Raw genomic sequence first — 10,607 nt, 5'->3', positions numbered from 1 at the left:
AAAGGTGGAGCCCTATGAAGGGCTGAGCACTAGGTAGAAAAGACAAAAGAGAAATCCTTCCTCGTCTCCCAGGAAACATTGGACTTTGCGAGGCAGCGTGTCCATCATGACTATGTCACTGAGTCTTTAGCATGATGCAAATGTTGGGGTGAGTTGGACTAGGCATGGCCAGATTTGCGGAAAGGGTTGCCAACTACGGCCAGTGGGCTAAACCAGCCTGCTGCCTGCTTTTTTGCACAGTCCAAGAGCCCTTAAGAGTGGTGTTACCTTGTTAAATTGTTGATGGAAAGCCGGAGGTGTGAAACTGACACAAAACTGAAATTCCAAGGTCCACAAATAAAGTTTTACTGGGACCCAGCCATGCTCATTTGTTATGCACAGACTGCTTTTTTGCTACAAGGGTGGAATTGGGTAGTTGTGACGGAAATCATATGGCCCACAAAGCCTAACCCATTTACTAGCTGGTTTTGTTTTGAGAATTGTGCTGAACCCTGTCTTAAGCCCTTCAAGAACGAAGGAGTGGAACACCAGAGAGGAAGCCCAGACCAGTATTGAGCCATAGAAAGATGGCTCAAGTTTTATGGAACCTAGTCCAGAAAACGCTTTAACTAAATTTATTAATTCTAGGGACCATGATTTCCCTGGCATTTATTCCCCTGCAGTATACTGAGACGTTATAATATACCATTTTTAGTATGAAATATATGGATGAAATGTATATATATTTTTAATTCAAAATGATCTATGGGAAATCTAGAAGGCTGTGTTGACAGTTGTGATTGACATGCATTTTCAGAAGCGTTCACACGGTTGAATAGTAATACAAAAAAGGAGTATATTTCAGAATCAGGGATCCAAATCAATATAGGTAAATTACTGAAAGCTTTCCTAACCTTTTTAAAATTCATCTGTCTTTATGAGAGCAGTAATGCCAATCATACGTTTCTCCTTTACTGTGGGTAATTTTAAAATTCTTCTCATAAGGCCAAGAGACATTACCTTATACACTGTCTTTAAATATTTTTTTTAATTTTTTTTTAACGTTTATTTGTTTTTGAGACAGAGAGAGACAGAGCATGAACAGGGGAGGGGCAGAGAGAGAGGGAGACACAGAATCCGAAACAGGCTCCAGGCTCTGAGCAGTCAGCACAGAGCCCGACGCGGGGCTCAAACTCACGGACCGTGAGATCATGACCTGAGCCGAAGTCAGACGCTCAACCGACCGAGCCACCCAGGTGCCCCTAAATTTTTTTAATGTTTATTTTTGAGAGAGAGAGAGAGAGAGAGAGAGTGCAAGCGGGGGGTGGGCGGAGGAGGGGAAGAGACAGAGACACAGAATCTGAAGCAGGCTCCAGGCACAGAGCCGGATGCAGGACTCAAACCCACGAACCTTGAGATCATGACCTGAGTGGAAGCCAGACGCTTAACCGACTGAGCCACTCAGGCACCCCTAAAATGTCTTTAAAATTTTTTAAAGCAACCTTTACTTTCTGTACTCCCCAGAGTCATAATCACATATTGATCCAAATTAAGAGGAAAATGTATAATTGAGAAGTTCTGGTGCAAGAGAGATGGGTGAAGGATGTAATACGGTGTTGGGAGGAAAAGGTTAGTTGATCGTGAGACCGTGGTAGAGTTCCTAGAGCTGTCTGCCAGTTGATGTATAGTATTTCAGAAGATCCAGCATTCCCAGCTGAGAGCCTCTGTCTCCCTGGGGATGGTAAGAATAGAGGTTGTATCAATCAGCGTTCAGTTGCAAGAAAGGTAACTAGTCATTTTAAACAGAAAGAGACTTAATTCAGAAAATTAGCTGTTTATGAAATCAGTGGAAATGTTGATGGAGCAGAGTCTAGGATGGGCCTTCAGGAATGACTCCCAAGACACTGCAGAACTTACCAGCTTGGGGAGCAACTCCCTCTTTCATGAAGGCGGGGAACAGTATGCTCCTTCTGGATCAGGAATCTGCTGCTGCCTTCCTCTGCCACTGATTCCCTTGAAGCTGGGAATTGAGGGCTCCCAGCTGGATGATGCTGTAGAAATACAGCTCGACAACCTTATCTTCCAGGGAAATTCAGCCAAAAGCAGCAGGAAGATGACCTCTGTCTCACTTTCATGTTCCAAAACTTGCACAAGTGCTTCTAACTGGGAACCCTATTAGAACCCTAGCTGCAAGAGATTCTGGGAAATGTAGTCTGTAGACTTCTAGCCCCTGTATGTAGGAAAGCACACAACTCTTGGTTCATTGGTTGTAACAAATATACTACAACTAATGCAAGATGTTCCTAACAGGGCAGAGGAGGGAGTATATGAGAACTTTGTACTTTCTGTTCAATTTTTCTGTAAACTTAAATTGCTCTAAGAAATAAAACCTAATAATTAAAAAAAATAATAATAACAACAATAAAAAACTAGCCCAGCTGGCATGTGGCAGGACCAGTAGTTAAGCTCAGAAGTGTTTGGCTCTAAGAATGCATGTGATTTAAGTGATACTCTGAGTTCTGGAGGCTCTGGTGCCCTCAGAATTTCATAAACCCATCTAAAAGCTGACAGCGATCATCTCATCCCAGGAGTCATGGGTCTGCTTCATTCTTTGTCACCTTGTCATTCTTTGTTCTCCTTAAGTGCTCCCAGGTGATGACGCTGAATTGGGTTTAATGGGCCTACTTGCAGGGAGCTGTCAATTCCATCATCTTTAAATAATTAGTTCCAAGATTTTCATGGGCGTCGTATACCATCTACACATGAATCCGCTTCTTCCGAAGTAAATAAATTGCTTTCCACTTGGGCCAAACTTACTTGCCTGCTGATATCTTCACGACGATAAAAAGGCGTTGGTTTCACTTTAAACTGGCATTCGGGGGAAAATGTTTATTGATAAAAACAATAATCTGGCCAACTCTTTAAACTGAGAACTACCTTTTTGCTATCCAATCTTTATCTCCTTCTTTGAGAAGCGTTATACACTAAAGCACTGGAAACTAATTTTTCCACCCTTTGTATATAATGGCTTAGTAATGTCCTCAATGAGATTCTATCATCAAAATTCATAGCTGCTAATACTCTTCCCTTCCGCATCTTGTAACTCCTATGCAAGTGATAGATATTTATATCTGTTTGGTAGGAGGATGTAGATTAGAAAATATAGATGAAGAAAAAGACGATAAATAATAAAATCACAGAATTTCTATAACTTAGAAATAACTACAGTTGACATATGTGTATATCCTTCTAAATGTTTCCAATGCGAAACTATGTATATTCCTGGGTTTGTCACATAAATGAACTCTGAACAGTTAACAAAGCTGTCCAGGGACCGAGGATCCCCTGATTTCGCCATTCCCTCATTCTGTATGCATATTTCCAACTCAAAGTCCATGTGGACTACCTGAGCTCCAACCATCATACCTATTTCATTTTGCAAGAATGAGGAAGTGATGAAGAAGGGCACACCCACTTCCTTTAAAGACACTTCTAAAAAAAAAAAAAAAAAAAAAAAGTCAGTTCTTTGTACCCTACTGGCCAGAACTTATTTGGGGAAATGTTTTCTTTATTCCAAGGGGCCCTTAGCTCAACTAACCATCAAATATTGTACTAAGAAGGAAAGGAAGGGGTGCCTGGTGTCTTAGTCGGTTAAGCATCCAGCTTTGGCTCAGGTCACGATCTTGTGGTTTGTGGGTTCAAGCCCCACATCAGCCTTTCTGCTGTCAGCACAGAGCCCACTTTGGATCCTCTGTCTCACTCCCTCTTTGCCCTTCCCCTGCTCACGTGTGCACACACTCTCTCTCAAAAATAAATAAACATTAAAAAATATATTTTAAAAAAAGAAGGAAAAGGAAAATGGATACTGCTAGATGACAATTTTTGCCAAACACACATTTAAAAAAAATCATACTATTTTCTTAACAGGATTTTTTCATGTAACAATATAACATTAATGCCATCCTAAGTCATATGTATGTATCTGTAAAATCATTGTTTTGATGATGTTATATTACTTTATAGGTCCAAGTAATTTATTTAATCTATTCTCTATGAAGAATGACTTTTCTCAAATGTTTGATATTATAAAAAACCTTGTGGCAAGTATTCCTGAATATACATCTTTTCACACTTCTTTGACTATTTTTGAGAATACATTCCTACAGTAGGACTTACTCTAGTAGAGTGCACTTTCTTGAGTCAGCTGGTGGGCACATGGTAAACAGTTTTAATGTATATTTTTCGAAAAGCTCAGTGGCTTGAACCAGGTTGTAGCAGCTTGTGAGAGACAGCAGTGTGCATGATATCACATTGGTATCTTGTGTTCATCGATATCATGTTGGTATCTTGAAGTCGGCCATAGTGGGAGTATTTACACCACGGAAATCAACAAATGCTACAAATAAGAACTTTTTCCCCTTTCCCTGGAGAACTGTTAAACTTTTATTGGCACACTATTTCCTGCAAAGTACTTATATATCTTCAATCCTAACAGTTTATGAGGACCCATTATTTTCACGCCAAAACCCCTATCAGTGCTTAAAAACAGTAATAATTCCAATTGTAACTCATATATTCAAACATTAGTAATTCATAATACCTATTGTTATCTCTGGATTTTTTTCTTCCATAGCTTGTTTAGAGATGGAAAACAATTTTGGGTATAGCTGGATAGATTTTGCACTCCATCAGATCAGTATGGTCTGTTGAGGACAACTAAATTTTACACAGATTTGGCCTGATTGTGTGATAATTCCAAAGGTTTCTGTACTTTGGAAAATTGTTATTTATAAAAACATTTTAAATAATTGCTTTGGCACACATTGTTGATGTGTAAGGAACATCAAACTTGGTGACTCATAGAGAAGAAAGGGGAGAGAGTGATCAGAATCTGCTGGTCTTTTTTTTTTTTTTTAACGTTTATTTATTATTGAGAGACAGAGAGAGACAGAGCATGAGCAGGGGAGGGGCAGAGAGAGGAGGAGACACAGAATCCAAAGCAGGCTCCAGGCTCTGAGCTGTCAGCCCAGAGCCTGACGCGGGGCTTCACCTCACCAACCGCAAGATCATGACCTGAGCCGAAGTCAGATGCTTAACCGACGGAGCCACCCAGGTGCCCCAGAAAATTCTAATGATCTTAACGTCATCTATAAAATATATATCTTTTAGTAAGTACTAGGCATAGGAAGTAAGATCAGATTCTGGATCAGAGCTGCCCTTCGTGCTGATCACCGATGGAGCTTTTTAAATTGTATAGTGTCTGCACTGCTCTCTATTCTCCTAAGTATTGATGGCAACTGTCCACCCGATGTGAGTTGGAGGGTGCAACTGAAATCACCACCATACCCCTCCGATATTTTTTTTCCATTCATGCTTTTGAAACGTTTGCTACATGAGATGGAGAAATCCTTTCCCCAGGCCCTTATCTCCCTTGTGAAGAATGTTGCAATAGAAGCTGGTCACAAACGCTGGCTTGAGATGGACAATGCAGTCACCAAGTGTGTCCGTTTTCTAGGGCTGTAGTAAAAAAATTACCACCAAGTTGGTGGTGTAAAAGGACAAGAATGTATTCTGTCATACCTCGGGAGGCCACAAGTCCCAAACCAAGAGGTCAGCAGTGTCGGTTCCTTCTGGAATCACTAAGGGATAATTCATTCCATGCTTCTCTTCTAGCCTCTAGTGGCTGCCAGAAATCCTTGGTGTTCCATGACTTGTAGACACATCGCTCCGACCTCTGCCTCTATCTTCGTGTTACCTTCTCTGCTCTTTGTGTCTCAAATTTTCTTCTGCCTTTCTCTTACAGGGACATCTGGCTTTAGATTTAGGGCCCATCTTAAATCCAGGATGATCTCATCTTGAGAACCCCAACTCAGTTACAGCTGCAAAGACCATGTTCCTAAATAAGGTCACATTCGTAGGTTCTAGAAGTTAGAACATGTATTTCTGGAGGCGGGAGGCACTATACCAAGAGAAATCCTGAAAACAACTCTGATATCTAGGATAATAAATCTTGACTGGAAGGGATGGTAAAATGAAAGGTTTAAAAAGGTAGCATCAGGGGCGCCTGCGTGGCTCAGTCGATTAAGCGTCCGACTTCGGCTCAGGGCACGATCTCGCGGTCCGTGAGTTCGAGCCCCGCGTCGGGCTCTGTGCTGACAGCTCAGAGCCTGGAGCCTGTTTCGGATTCTGTGTCTCCCTCTCTCTGACGCTCCCCCGTTCATGCTCTGTCTCTCTCAGTCTCAAAAATAAATAAAAACATTTAAAAAAATTCTTAATAAAAAAAATAAAATAAAAAGGTAGCATCAGGGGTGCCTAGGTGACTCAGTTGGTTAAGCATCTGACTCTTGATGTCAGCTAAGGTTAAGATCTCAGGGTTTGTGAGATGCGCGCCCAGCATAGGGCTCTGTGCCGACAGCATAGAGCCTGCTTGAGATTCTCTCTCTGCTCCTTTTCCTGCTCTCTTTCTCTCTCAAAATAAATAAATAAACTTTAAAAAAAAGGTAGCATCAAGATATTGGGCTGGAATTGGGGGAAAGGTTCGGGATGGGAGGAGAAGTAATTTCCATCTTACTGAATGGGCGTTCTGAAAGGGGAGTCAGTTGATAACGCATGAAGAAAACTTTGGGCCTCTCCTTGCCAACCAAGTCTGTTGGCCTGACATGCTGTGGGTACCAACAGAGAACCTAGGAATGCGACTAGAACTGAACCATCATGTGGGTGTTGGTTTCTCTGGCTTCCTTCCCATTTGTCTATTTTTTTGTTTATCATCCATTTAGTCAACATTTATTGAGCACTTACTATGTTCCTTCAACACACTGGGCTATCTCCTCCTCAAATGCATTGTTGACATTTTCTGTCCCTGTTTACATGCTGCATTGGATCGGATGTTACGTGGAGTTATATGTTGTCAAGTAAGTCACTAAGGTTAAAGTCAAACAGAGTCAAAATTGCCCTAGAAAACTCCTTAAAACATTTATAAGTACACTCACATGGTTTTCTCTATTACTGAACAAATGGTTCAGACATAACAAGCAATCACAGAATGAAGAGGAATGGAGCAAATCTTAAGTGATTAGCTTTCTTCTAACATCATTTCAGTTGTTTTATTTTTCCCTTTGCAAAGTTCACAGAATTAAATTTGTGGAAATTGTAAATGTAGTTCATGTGGCTCTAGCCAAAACCACACGAGCAACTGGAAACTTCCAAAGCTGTGAGAGCCAGAGGGAACCCCAGGGCTGTTTTGCTTGCTTGTTTGTTTAGAAGTCACTGTTGTGTGGTTGGAGACATGGGGGTCAGACAGGTCTGAGTCTGAGTCCAGATGCAACCACCTCTTTCTGCGTGATACAGAAAATTCCGGAAGAGACGCCTGCAACCTACAAAAGGCTGGGTTGCCTCATGGTTCATTTGAATGGTGCCCTCCCTCGTAAAGGACACCACAGTCAAGTATCCCCCCGACACCTTGAAAACCATTTAATTCTTCACTGAAATCTCATGAAGATGCACCAAAGAGGAAGTGTGTCCATGGTACACAGTATACTTCCTTAAATTTCCCTCTCGCATCCCTTTTCCCCTATTGCATACATCACAGATGGTGGTGAACTGAAATTCCCACTTCTCATCTTTAAAACTTCTGTTTATTTGCCCCCAGTTGTCTGCACTCTGGCTCTTCTGTCTCTCTTCCACCTCTAGCTTTTCTGATCTTAACTTCCTGCTCCTTTAAATGTAAAGCACGGAGATGGGTTTTAGCTGTTTTTTCAATTTTCTTGACTAGTCTGTCCCCCTACCCCCAGTCAGATCCACAGAGCACAAAGCAAACCTACACAGAAAAAATCCAGGATTAACTAGGATTCAAACTGAGCAGTGTGCTTTTGCTACTTACTAGCTAAGTGGTCTGGAGTAAGTCACCCTTAACTCTGATCCTCCCCTCCCTCCCTCTCTTCCTGCCTCCCTTCCTCCCTCCCTTCCTTCCTCCCTTCCTCCTTCCTCCCTCCTTTCCTTCCTTCACATGACCGTGAAGACCAAACAGATCTTGATTCTTTCTCCTTCCTTCTTTGGTGTCTCTTCCCCAACTAGAATTGTCCCTTTTTTTTTTTTTTTCTTAAAAAAATTTTTTTTAAGTTTATTTATTTATTTTGAGATGGAGGGAGGGAGGGAAAGAGAGAGAGAGAGAGAGACAGAGAGACAGAGAGACAGAGAGAGAACAAGAGCAGGGGAAGGGCAGAGACCGAGAGAGAGAATCCCAAGCAGGCTCTGCGCTAACAAACCTGATGCAGGGCTCGATCTCATGAACCGTGAGATCATGACCTGAACCGAAACCAAAAGTCGGACACTTAACTGAGCCACCCAGGCACCCCTAGAGCCGTCCCTTTCTTCAGCCCCCAGGCTCTCTGTTTTCTTTTTTTCTAGCAAGGACCTTCATCACAACCAGGTCTCCTGCCACCTTCTCCTCCCCTAGTGAGGTTTCTCTATTCCAGACTGCCTCTGCTGTGTGTAGAGTTACTCTGCCTCAATTTCAATTATTCCGCGTTGAATGGGCATATCTGCCTGCACAGATATTTGAAGAACTGAAATGGCAATTAACAGATGTATATTTGAGGTTATTTTAAAATTTTTTTTTTCAACGTTTTTTTTTTTATTTATTTTTGGGACAGAGAGAGACAGAGCATGAACAGGGGAGGGGCAGAGAGAGAGGGAGACAAAGAATCGGAAACAGGCTCCAGGCTCCGAGCCATCAGCCCAGAGCCATCAGCCCAGAGCCATCAGCCCAGAGCCATCAGCCCAGAGCCTGATGCGGGGCTCGAACTCACGGACCGCGAGATCGTGACCTGGCTGAAGTCGGATGCTTAACCGACTGCGCCACCCAGGCGCCCCTATTTGAGGTTATTTTAAAACATCTTTGTGTCTTCCTGCTTTCTTTACTTCTGTGGCTATTTATTCTGATTTTAGTGATTCTGTGTTTCTCCACTGGCATCTTTTCAGGTCTATACTGACCTGACTCAGAGTTCCAGAAAACACCATCTTTGAACGCAGTTGAAAACTCCCATTTTGATGGCTTTATAGAACCTAATAAGAGGTTTCAAAACTCACTGCATTTCTTCCTATTTCTACCTGGCTGTGAGCCTCTTTTCTTAAAGGCTTCAGCTAAAGGGAATTGGTCAACAGTGATTATTATAATTATTTTCTATTATGGAAAGGGCACTGTGCTTCGTGCACTGGGGGATACAGAGAGGAATAAGACCAAAGCCGTGTCCTCTGGAGCCTCACAGATGCACAAGAGGAAGATGTCCGTACTAATAACCTTATTAAGATAGCATGAGACATTTGCCATCCTCCGAAGCTGCCAACCGTTAGTTACTGAATGGTTTTGGTGGTTTCCATGGCATTTTGCAAAACACAGCGATTTTCCTCTTGTGGTTTGTACATAAAGGTTTTCCAGCTAACTACACTAGTGGGGGAAATAGATTTGTATCAATTTATCATTAAATGAGCAAATGACCAAATTAGGTTTTTATTGCAGTTTTGGAGCGATAATAAAGCAGGCTTTCCACAGTCTACTGACTCCACGTTCTAAAATTGTTTTTGGAAGGGTGTTTTTCCTTTTGTTCACGAAAAGTAAGGTGTTGCGGGTTGGGGCACAGGAGAAGGAACTCAGAATCCGGACAAGATAGTTATCTGTTCCCAACTTAAGTTTTTCAGCTAAGTCTAGTGGGGCAGTCGCATGAATCCTTGGGAAGATCCAGACTACCCCAGGTGGCACGTAATTCCAAGTGGTGTAAGCTAGAGGGTGAGTCAAGGAGAGCTTGATAGACATATTGGTTGGGAAGCAAGTCCTTTGCTGTGATGCCCAGGGGGAGGAAAATAGAGCCAAGAAAACAGTTGCTGAAGCTGGGCACTATGGCGCTGTGTTAATGTAATTGGATTTTCTTCCTTTCCTTCTGAAACTCCAGTGGCCTGAGGATGTAAAAATCCAGAGGAGGGAAATGCAGAGAAAGGCTGTTTTTGCTCTCACTTAAATCAATGGTTTGTTGGATTTTTTAAGCAAAGATTCTTTTCCATTTTACTACTTTCTAGATAATATTTCTGGGAACACACGGAACAGCGGATTCCTTTTTTTTGTTCTGATCGAAATGTCACCTCTGTGTGAGAAGAGAGACCAAGAGTTTCTGTTAAACAACATCTCAACAGCTTCTTCTAACCTGAAATTTGAGTCCTTTCTTAAGGCGTTGGATCATGAATAGATAATGCCTCTGAGGACATCAGCATTTGAAACACAAGAAACCAGATGCCTTTAACAAATCCTGCTACTTAATCTTTCTCTTCCCAAGTTTGTTACTTTATATCTCTTACTTTCTGAGCTATAAGTTGATGTTCCTGTTTTTAAAGTTTATTTATTTGTTTATTTGGAGGGAGGAGGGGGAGGGAGGGAGAGAGACAGAGAGAGAGAGGGAGAGAGAGAGAGAGAGAGAGAGAGAAAATCCCAACTAGGCTTTGCACCTTCAGCTCAGCCCAGTGTGGGGCTTGAACTCACAAACTGTGAGATCATGACCTGAGCCAGAATCAAGAGTTGGACACTTAACCAACTGAGCCACCCAGGCGCCCCTAAGTTGATGTTCCTTTTTTTTTTTTTT

This window comes from Panthera uncia, chromosome D4, assembly GCF_023721935.1.
Source record: "Panthera uncia isolate 11264 chromosome D4, Puncia_PCG_1.0, whole genome shotgun sequence".
Taxonomy (NCBI): domain Eukaryota; kingdom Metazoa; phylum Chordata; class Mammalia; order Carnivora; family Felidae; genus Panthera; species Panthera uncia.
This window is presented reverse-complemented; position numbering follows the sequence as displayed.